This window comes from Mytilus galloprovincialis, chromosome 12, assembly GCF_965363235.1.
Source record: "Mytilus galloprovincialis chromosome 12, xbMytGall1.hap1.1, whole genome shotgun sequence".
Classification (NCBI taxonomy): Eukaryota; Metazoa; Mollusca; class Bivalvia; order Mytilida; family Mytilidae; genus Mytilus; species Mytilus galloprovincialis.
Genome location: NC_134849.1, coordinates 43,337,081 through 43,349,014, shown reverse-complemented (window position 1 = coordinate 43,349,014; position 11,934 = coordinate 43,337,081). Strand labels below are relative to the sequence as shown.

Below are 11,934 nucleotides of genomic sequence, written 5' to 3'. Positions count from 1 at the left end.
ATCTTTGGGGTTTAATTGAATTGCATAATTCTTACAAAGACTGGGACTAAAGTCTTTCAGCAAGTTCTAGAAACTGAAAAGTGAACATTAAAATTGAACTCCCAAATAAATCTACAGTCTGAGTGACAAGGGAATCAATGTATGTGGAACCTAAAAGTAAATTGCAGCATTATAAACAGAATGTTGCTACTTTGCTATGAAAGACACACAACCCTGCAAAGTAGAGGTGCGCACAGGGTCTGTATCCGCCACCACCTACGATAAATTACATGAAGCCAGATACATTATCGAACTGAAAACATGATAAGGGCATTCAAACATCATCTGTCAGATTAAAAAAAGTTTTACTTTACATTTATTTATAAATTTTCTCTTTATACATGTTCTAGTACATTTAAAATACATTTGACATATGATAAAAGTACAAATATTTCTTCTTACTAAGATAAACATAAGATTAGAGTTTATAACAAAGAAGGAAAATCTTTAGCGTAAACATATGTTATCAACGCGGTTAAGATACAGTACCTCAACGTCAAAAATGAAATAGAAAAAAAACCACTATATTAACATGGTGATGGGCAGAAAAATATGTTTAAAACAATATATACATTTGTATTATGAATACAACACGCTAAATACAGACCATTATTGTATGTTATATTTTGTGTGATTATAAACATCAAAACGTGACATGATGCGGAATAAGAGGGGTGTCTTCTTACCGAATAGGACAAAACCTTATTAGTGGCTTTAAATGAATTTTCGTCACACTAATACACTACACAACTTGAAATTATGAAGTGCTTTGTTTATACCAAACCTTTCCTTTATTCTTTATCTGAGATATACGTAACACAACTTACGGATATTAAGAAAACAAGGATTTAACAATTCACGGAAGGTATGGTTTCACTGTTTAACTGCGAAATGTGACTTAAATCAAGTCACTACATTAAACAAATGTGTATTTATTTCATATAACTTGCTTTCATTGTTTATACCGAACCTTTCCTTGATTCGTTATCTGAGATATACGTAACACAACTTACGGATATTAAGAAAACAAGGATTTAACAATTCACGGAAAGTATGGTTTCACTGTTTAACTGTGAAATGTGACTTAAATCAAGTCACTACATTAAACACATGTTTATTTATTTCATATAACTTGCTTTCATAGTTATGTTCACAGAAACAGGTAACGTGTGACATCGTTTGTAAACATGCGTTACTATTTCACTAAACGAACGCAAGGCTAGGAGTGTTCTGTTTTCAAAATTCACTTTTGAGAAGTTTGATAGGGTCCCTAAAATAGAAAAATGGATGTAATGCACTTTTAAACAAATATCCTTGATAGAGAAAGTTGTATAGCGTGTACTCTGTTTTACTCATTTCACTCCAAAACTTTTCATCATTAGATTCCAAAATCATTATTACAGCTCTTGGAAATGACGATACAGCAAACAAAATTAGCAAAATTACTGTTCGTGGGACCATCTTGAAATTAACTTTTTTGACTGAACAAGATAAACATGATAAACAAGTTTTAGTTTTCTTTACTTTTATGTATTTTGGCTTAGCTGAAGTTTGATAACTTGATTTTGTGTTATCCGATATGCATATAAATTGCTCAATCATTAAATCATAACTTGATTTAAATGACCTCTCATCATTTGTTCGTTTTGTTTCATTTTCTAAATCATCACAAGTACTGCAAATCAGCTTATCTGATTCTGAGATTGAACAATCTATGTCTGCATACATGTTTTTGGAGTAATCAGAAGTTTTTGATTTATCAATTGTTCCAACATTTACGAATTTTATTTTTCGCGATGTAGTATATGTAAAACCTGACCATCTTTTAAATAAGCGTTTATTACAACGCAAGTGGCTTATCTTATAAATAATAGCGATCTGTGCAATACAAATAAAGATAAACTCAATGGCATAAATTGTCAAAACAACAATAGGGTATACTTGAACTGATGTAGCATTGACAGATATTCTTGCTGCTCCACAAATTTTTCCTGAAACGGATATGTTTTGGATAGTATAGACTATATCGGTTTCTCCATAGAATATGAAAGATGGAATTGAGAAAGCAATGGCAAACGCAACGCATATATATGTGCTGTACCATCTATATTTCTCGAATCTTTTATTAAAAACACATACCAACATAGCAAAAAACTGGAGTGAAAAATCTACGGTTAATAATCCAGATAAATTTGCAAAAAACATGTTAGTTCCTAACATAAATGTGCAAAGCGAATCGCCATAAAAGTTAACTGGATTCCTGTTAATAGCGATGAAAAACGACGTTCCTACAACACATGCTGTTAAATCAGTAATTGGTAACATTGAGTTAAATACTATTGTGCGTTTACCATATTTACGTTTACTCATTCTAAAGAAAACATAAACTGCGAAAGAGTTTGTTAAAACTCCAATTAAGAGATAAAATATCATTAAAATGGTATTTGAAAATAACATATTTGACAAAGTGTTACTCAGGTCATGTCCGTTCCCAGTAATATTGACGGAGTTATTTCCAGAAACATTCATTTTAGTCTCTTACGTATCAATTAAATGTATTTCTTGGACATTATTAAGCACTTAAAATCATCCAGATGTCAAACATGCATGAGTTATATGACTGGTGCAACTATGAGCATTACAAACATGCATCGGAAGTTATATCTCCTCTTTCCTCTTCCAGTGTACTGCAAATAAAGTCATTCAGAGTTGAAAATACCAACAAACAGACGACACACTCACCAATACATAAATATAGTTTATAACAAACAAATAATCAGCAAAAACTAAATATGTATCGAGTTGTCTTGAATTGACAATAATCAACAAACAGAACAAATCTGACACATGATCTGTTTCTCTCAGAGAAGCGCTAACTAAGACAGTACTTTAAACAAAAGACTATAACAGCAATTAAGTACTGAATCGGGTACACAACACGAGGATCGGTAATTCTTTTGATAATTGTTTTTTTCAAGGACCAAACTTAATCGAGTTCACAGTTTACCCAAGATTTCGATTGCGTTGGTTATCTGTTTTACTGATTTTGCTTTAATTTTTAGATGTTGTGTTTTGTAGACTGTTGGCTGTCTTTTGTCGTTTAAATCCAAGTGTTCTTATGATATTGAATATCCCTGAATTGCTTTGGAATCTTCAACTTTCTATAAAAAAGAAAAAGAAATTTGTTATACAGCTTCGTTTACGTTCGTAAATATTCGAAATTATTTTTAAAAAAAATTCAATATTCTAGGTCTTTGCTGCACTCCCATCCTCTATGCTATAGCTTCTATGCCTTTCGAGTAGTTAATCTGAGGAAGTTTCCAATGCGACATGAAGCGTTAACGCCTAGTTTTGCTACCATAGAATGATATTCATGTGTTGTCACATGCTACATATGGCGTACATAGATACATCTGTTTCAGCAAGAGAACACGAAGAACTATTAGATATTTTGCATGTAATCTACAAAAGTTTGAATGTTGTTTACTTCTATATTGTACGGTTTGTGGCCTTTAGTAAGTTTATGAGTCAAAGCAGTTATTAAACAAACGTCAATCACAAAACACTAGCATATTACTGGACGACTACTAGTTTATTTTATACATGAATTTTTGATGAAAGAAATTTTTAAATACATGATTGTAAATGAATTTTTACCAAAATTAATAATTAAAAAAAAAAAATGTGTATTAAATCTTTGATATAAGAAAATGCTTGTGGATGGAAAGAGATAGTAATGAGATAAAGTTTTCCCCTCCACAGAACCTGGTGGAAAATATATACACTATCACTATTAATTCGTCGTCCTATTTTTCCAGCGTTCCCCTCAGAAATAAAAAGTCTAATACAAAGGAGGTAATCCTAGGTTATTGATTTACATTAATTTATATAAAGTGGAGATATCATGTCCTTGCAATATCCGGCCTGTGTGAAGTAACAGGTACCCTCAAATACAATATGTGTGATAAAACAAGGAGTTGACTTCATAGCATGGTTTTGTCCGATATTTTAGTAGGGTTCGTGTTACTAAATCAATAATTGTATCTGTATTGTCGTGTGGACTATTGCTTGTTCTGACGTTATATTTGTCTCCTTTTTTCGACTCTATATTTTATTCACCTGATTAGCATTAACATTAAGATGTTTTAAAAAAAAGAATACAGGCGTTAAGTACTTTATATCTACTAGAAATTATATTTTGATCTCATAGTAAGTATGAGACTTAAAATATTGCCAAAGAAACAACCATTTAACAGCTACTAAAGGTATAGCAATCAAACAACCAGGGGGCAATTATCAAGTATCTTTAATCATACCTGATAGCAGGAAAAAAAGGCTCTGTCGAGACAAAGAGAGGCGACATATACCAAGTGACATTCAATCTCATAAATCGAAAATAAACTTACAACGCCATGGTCATGATGGTTGAAAAAGACAGACAGATAAACAACAGTACACCAGAAACTAACATTGAAAACCAAGGACTTAGAAACATGTTGCCCATTTAAGTAAACACCCGGTAATTAGTTTATTTCGGTACTTCAAATTCGAGGAAAGGGGAAGAAAGTGTAATTAAGACAATTGGAACATGTCTATCGATATGTGATATAACATAACGGTCAATCAACTCTAAATAACGGCCGTAAAATGACAAAGGAATGATTTTAACTTCACCACTTGGAGCTCCTGATTTATTAGCTTCTTTATGCGCATCAACCTTCTATCACGGTAATCAATTAAATGTTCTTGTACTACAAGAACTTGAATATCGTATCAGCTGGGAGATGTATACTTCGTGTAGGGCGCTACTGGTTTGTTGACCATAGAAATGAATGGTAAGTTTTACAATTGGGAAGCTGAAACAATCTCTTTCATAATTAAGTTTAGACTTTCAAACGACCCAATTTCTAAGTCAAGATATGATGCAGTCTTAACTGTATTTGTAGTACCACTTATCTTCAGTTCAATTGGATAGATATGTTCCTCAAAGTCACCAATGTTTAGTGAGAGAATTATCATTCATAAAAATAATTAAATCTAGGCTAAAGACCTTACAAATAGTTATCGACAAGCGTGTCCTTATACCCAAGTTTAAAATACCAAAATAAAAAATGACAATCTCTAGATTTATAATAATTTGAGGATTATGGTCCGAAAACACAGTTATTTAGTAGTGAACATTTTTAAGACAATACGTGTAACAAAACAACATATAAACAAACTGAATAAAAATCTGACTAGAAATTATCAAATACATCGAATCGTCAAAAGCAACTTACATGAAGACAAAAGACACAAAGTATAGATAAAAAAGTACTCGCCATTTTTGTATGATGATTTTCGTGGAAAAAGTGGGGGAAGGGACTGACGGCAGAAGATCTTTGTTTTTTGGATTGACCTTTTTTCATCTGTTGCAATGCATGCTTATATTTTCCCGTTTTCATCCTGTCTTGTGCAAAATGATTGTTTCAGTTTCTTCAAGGACAAGTTAGTCATATAAAAATCTCCCCTTTTCTCATCTGCTTTTCGAATTCAAATGATCGTCCCCTTACTAAAAGCTAATGAGAGGATGTCATCAATAGTCTGAGAAAAGTCTGATCATAAGCATAATTACAGTAAAAAATAGGATTCTACTGGTACAGCGTGATGCTTTACTAAATGACTGAATTATGTCAAAAGTCTTAGAGAAAAGTATTCTGCATTATTTATATGCCTGTCTTAAGTCAGGATCAGGCCGGTATTTGAACGGTTGTCGTTTGTAAATGTCTAAAGACTGTCATATTTGTATTTCATAAATTGTTTTGTTTTAAAATATGCCGCTAGCTTTTTCAAATGACTTGTTTCATATTTTTTCATATCGAGGTATTTTATTGCCGGTACGGTACGGATCTTTCTCATTGTTGAAGGCCGTATGATTGCCTATAATTTCTTACTTTCTCTTCCTTTGCACTTTGATCTATAGACAGTTGTCTCATTGACATTTATACCACATCTGCTTTTATATTATACAACAATTATTACATAAAATTGACATTATAAATGTTATTTGTAAACGAGGTAAAGTCAGATAAGCTCTGCCATAAGGACACGTACACCTTGCTTTCATGCAATGCAAAATATACATTTGACCCTCTACTTATTGAATCTTATACACGGACTTCTTAACCTGGTTCACGGGTACATGAAATGAGACAGAGGTCACGTGAACCATGTCTGATTAATATGTAGACTTTGCAAGGATATAACGAATATATCTATTCATCCTGTAGAGCTTACGATACGTAAGACATTTCAGGAGGTAGACCTAGGTTAAGGGAAATAACTCTTAAAATCATCAGTACGTTTATGTCAACCTTTTTCATAAATATATTCTTAACTTCTAGGTTACATAGATTATTTTCAATCATTTTCAATTAAATGCTTAAAAGATATTGATTAAACTTGACTTTTACAAACGCATAACTGATTAAAAGAGTGATCCCCCAAAGTCTACACCCTTAAAAGAAGAAAAAAATTCCACAGTTTTTTAACAGTCACCGTCCCATTAAAATGAAGTTATGGACATATACTATATGACAGAGAGGAACTCCTTAATACAATAATTCCATATACATTAAGTATGAATAATCCAATTTCTGTACCATTTGATAAAAGCTATACAGTCAGATTGTGTTGTCTCTGCCTTGCATTTTGGACCTGCATCGAACGCGAGTTAAAAAAGAACAACTGAAATGATCTCTCTGACCTAAATCTGGTAGACAACCATAAAGGTCCTAACGTTTCTATGTATTTATACATCACATGATTTTAATTGAAACTTTAATATCGTGCTTAATCGTTTTTGATACGCACTTCTTTAACAGGGATCCACTCCTAACAAAAAACATATGCCTCAACAAGATTATGATAAAAACAACCACACACACAAAAAACAGCAACTGTTACACTGTCATAATGTAATGAGCTTTACGATCACTTTCACGATTTGGTTGAATGTCATAATGCGTCTGTGTCTCAATTTTACAAGCAACGTGTTGTCGCTTTATGTATAGAGACATTTTGAAAAAGTATGGATAGGTATGACAGAAAAATAGTATTCATACATAACAGGAGACGATCACCCTGTTACTGCACTTTGGTCTCGCTTTGTATTGATGTTTTTTAATCTTTTTTATTGTCTAAATAGCTTGACAAAATTGAACATTGGATCCTTTGGCGATGTGAATTCCTTTTTGAATAAAAATGCCTTTACATATATATCTATACTTCTTGCTGACCAATAACAGTAAACCAACCTGTAATGGAGTCCGTAAAATTTATGGAAGAATGACATCAACTTCACCATTTGGAAATCTTTGTTAAATAGCTTCTTTGTGAGTAGCAACCCTCTATCAAGGAAATCATGATAGGAAATACAAAAATATACGAATTTAGGAAATACATACTCCATATGCAGGCGCTGCTGGTAAGTTGCTACATAGAAATGGAACGTTAACTATTAAAAAGCTGAAATAATCTCTTTTGTCGTAAAGTTTTTCAGCCGACCCTAAGTAAATCAAGATATGAGGCAGAATTAACTGTATCTGTTGTATCCTTTATCTTTAGTTCGATTTGATAGATGCGTGCAACATAGTCAACAAATTTTGAACCATTTAGTGAGAGAATATCATCTATATAGAAAAACGTAAAGTTATAGGATATTGATAACTTCTTATCTTTCGTCCAAAGAAGTTCTGTATGAAGTCAGCCTCGTAATAATAATTGCAGTTATTGCAATATCCCCTCTTTAATCATTAACTTGATTTTAAATACAGGTTCTTTGAAATTATCTTTCTTGATCCCTTTACATAAAAAAGGTGACAAGTTAGACCCTTATAATTATAGAGGAATTTCTCTTATAAGTAATCTACCAAAGATTTTTAATGCCATATTGAATAATAGGCTAATTAATATTGTTGACAAATAACTAAGTGATTGTCAGTTTAGTTTCAGGGAAAATCACAGAACAGCTGATAGCATCTTTTTATTAAAGTCCTTGATTAATAAATAGAAAAAAAGATTTATGCCTGCTTCATAGATCTAAAAAAAAGGCTTTTGATTCAGTATGGAGAACTGCTTTACTTTATAAATTATGTAAAATGGGAGTTGGCAGGTCTTTTTACAGTGTTATAAAACAACAATACTTAAATACTAAATCATCTTTAAAATATAAAGATTATGTATTAGAATATTTTAATATTGCTAGAAGGGTTAAACAAGGAGACACACTAAGCCCCACTTTATTTAATATCTTTATAAATGATATTGTAAAATATTTTGAGGGAAATGATTCAAGTCCCCTTAAGCTTATAAATAGTAAGGTGGGATGCCTCCTTTTGCGGATGATAATTTAATCCTGTCAGAATCAAAAGAGGGTCTTCAAAACAGTTTAAATAATGTTAAATTATATTGCAACAAATGGCAACTCTTTTTGAATACAAACAAAACTAAATCCATGATTTTTAGTCAGTCAAAACATAATAGTGAAACATCACATATGTACTATGAGAATAAAGCCATAGAGAGTGTAACAGAATATTCATTTTTCAGGAATATTGATAAAATGTAATGGAAATTTATCACAAAGTACTTATGACCTCTAATTCAGAAGTAACATATTTTGATACATATATTTCTTTTCATAGGGCCAAAAACAGAGCCTTATCTTCAGGAAAAGAAATTAATCAACTTGATTTTATAGACAAAACCCCTATTGAAAATATGCATCTTAAAGTCATAAGAAACCTCAAATTAAAAAAAAATAATGCATATGTTTTTTTTATAATTGAATAGATAGTTTTCATTATATAACTTATGTACATATATACTTTTAAAATTCTTTAATTTGTTCATATTTAGAAGAAGTTTACTTGATTTTAATTGCTTCCTTCCAGGGAAGCAATTCACCGACATATTTGCCGTAGTCAAAGTGACCTCAGTGTGACCCATTTCGTAAAAATCCGGTGATCGCAATACGCATGGATGTCCTTAAAAAAAAACTATTATCTGACTGTACATGTTAAACACGTGCTCAATATCCATGCTTTTTTTGTGGTTTGTTGACAAACAGGTCACAATCGTTAAACTTCGGCTTCAAAACACGAACTTTAATTACCGGCCATATTTTCTCAACAACACTGGCCGATTGAAAAAAAATTGACGATTATACGAAATTTATGCGAAAAAATGATAAAATCGTGCACAGAAGAATAAGTTTTTGATGTTTGTATGCATTGGTTCAAGAATTAGAATAACATTATTTTTTACCGGTCACTCGTTTATTATGACTTTAATTAAATTTTGTAAATCTACTCTAGGAATAAGAAAAAATGCATCCAATTTAGGAGCAAGAGTTGAATTAGGGAGATTGCCTATAGAATGTTTTATTAAAACACAAACCCTTTTATATTTAGCTAGACTATATAATAATAATGTTAATCCATTGATAAAGGATGCTTTTTCTCTAGCACAGTCTCTAGATTTGTCAGGAACTTACTCATGGTATACATATGCAAAAAATATTGTTGAAGAGACTAATGTTGACCTTAATATTCTTTCTATTTGTAAGGACATAAAAGATGTAAATAAAATAAAAAGAACGATATAAAGTTAAAAAAGAAAAAATAGATATGAAGATTTAATTCAAACTAAATTTGAAAACATTGATAATAAAAGTAAATTTTATCTTTATAAAAAACTTTAAAAAGATTACAAACTAGAATCTTATCTAAATAAATCTGATTTTCAGATAAGGAGATTAATCACTAAATTTAGAATAAGTGATCACTCTCTCTCGATTGAAAAGGGGAAATATTTCAAAATCCCAAGAGAGGAACAACTTTGCCATAAATGTAAAATACTAGAGGATGAGAAACATTTTTTTACTCTATTGTGAATATAATAAAACTCTAAGAAATGACTTTTTCAACACATCTGTACTGAAAATAATAACTTTAATAATTTAAATGAAGAAGAAAAACATCATTATTTACTAAATCCATCAACTCCTTTACAAGCAAATAAGTTAGGATCCTTCTTGAAAAAGTCATTAGAACTGAGGGCAGGGGACTCTTAAAAGCTTGTTTGTTTTTTTTTAAATTTTGATGCTGTTGTTATTGTGTATGTTTGATATGTATGTATAAATATATGTTGATCACAAACTGTAAAGTTTATACGACAATAAAATATTTGACTTGATTTGATTAATTGTGTTTTAATAAAACTTTCTTAAAATATCTGATAATTTTATGTGTTTATCCCAAATAAATGCATATGTGGCTTGTAGCTAGTTCACAATAAGAAATCTATACTTTAATAATAATCGATTGTTTTCCTAATGAACACTTTTGAAATTATAGATCGAGGACTTTAACTCTTTGTGAAGGAGTTCCCCTTTTTCGTTTCTAAATCAAAACATACTAGTCTAAGATTTATTTTTTAACATAAATAATAAAGAAAGAAATTAACATATATGTCGGGATAAGTGAATAGTTACTTATGTTGTTGAGTATACATTCCTCTCCATTGAATAACATATTAAAGTATCTATCCAGCAAATGTATCCTTGGCTGCGTTCAATATCGTAGCAGCTAAGAAGGGCTACGTAGATTTTGACTATTGAACGTGTAGCTATAGACTAGTTGTAACATAGATATTGTTAGCAGCTAGGTAGCTGCTACGATATTGAACTCGACCCTGGATTACCTATTGCACGTGTGAATATGAGCGCAATGCGCCTGTTACGTGTGTTCTACTCGTTGATAACTTATAAAAAACTAGTTGAGACATCATGTTATACATACATTCAATAGTTGATAAAAAGTCATCGAACTTACCAAAACATTACATCCTTTGATATCAATCATATAAACAATATGCATACATGTTTAAATTAACACACCACACTTATAACAATATTTAGTCATGCTACTATCAAGTGATTTTGAAATGTCCTCATACATCATGTAGACCTAGCCTCTTTCCTTCCGGTATAAAATCTTTATTTCAACTGATTGAAATTGATTATTTGTAAAAGGAGGTTTTATTTTTGTCATTCAATAAAAGAATAAATATGCAAATAAAAAAGACATAACAAAAAATCATGAATAATTCGTGTAGATCTCTTTCCTTCTGGAAGAAAATTGATGAATATTTAAACTGAGATTTTATTTTGTGTCGTTTTTTAAAGGAATAGATATACAAAAAAGAAGACATACGAATAAAATATTAAAGAATAATGTATGTGTATCTGGTACAGCATAGATGTGATGTTGGTCCTGTCAAAACTGGTACCTGCGATAAGATACCAGTTTCAATTTAAACTACATGTAAACTTTGAACTATGCTTGATATGAAGGCTTTTTGAAACTAAATACAGAACTATTTGTTAGCTGTTAACCTTAATCTGCCTTAATAGTACATCCTAATCGTTCATAGGCATATATATATATATATATATATAAATTCAGTATGATACTTTAATATTATTGAAATGGCAAAACTAAAAATGAGATTTGATAAATGTTTTATAGAAGTTATTGATGTGTTATTTAGGCCGAGTTACACATAAGATGCACTAAACTCTTAATAATTTATTCATTGGTCAAGGGCACAAAAATGTCCCAGTCACACTAGACCAAGATCGTAATAAAGTCGTGGTATGAACGGCATGAAAAGGTAGATTTTCGATGCTACTACGTCCTCATTACGTTTTTACAACGTACGATTACACAACTACGATTACACAACGTTCTCACTCCGCATATTCTGCAACCTAACTACGATTATCACGATCTTACTACGCTCGTGTCTGCCCAAGTCAGAAGCAAGTGGTTGATGTTTGCTACTATTTATCAT

The 11,934-nt window shown here is 31.1% G+C and overlaps 1 long non-coding RNA gene across 1 annotated transcript; it reads right to left on the bottom strand.

Annotated features, from left to right (window-relative positions):
- Positions 1-371: 371 nt before the first annotated feature.
- LOC143053826 (uncharacterized) lies at positions 372-11,024 on the bottom strand. The gene is made up of 3 exons (XR_012971466.1): positions 10,914-11,024; positions 7,335-7,427; positions 372-3,200 (listed from the first exon to the last, which is right to left on the bottom strand). It is a non-coding gene; the product is annotated as an uncharacterized LOC143053826 (long non-coding RNA).
- Between the last annotated feature and the right edge of the window lie 910 nt (positions 11,025-11,934).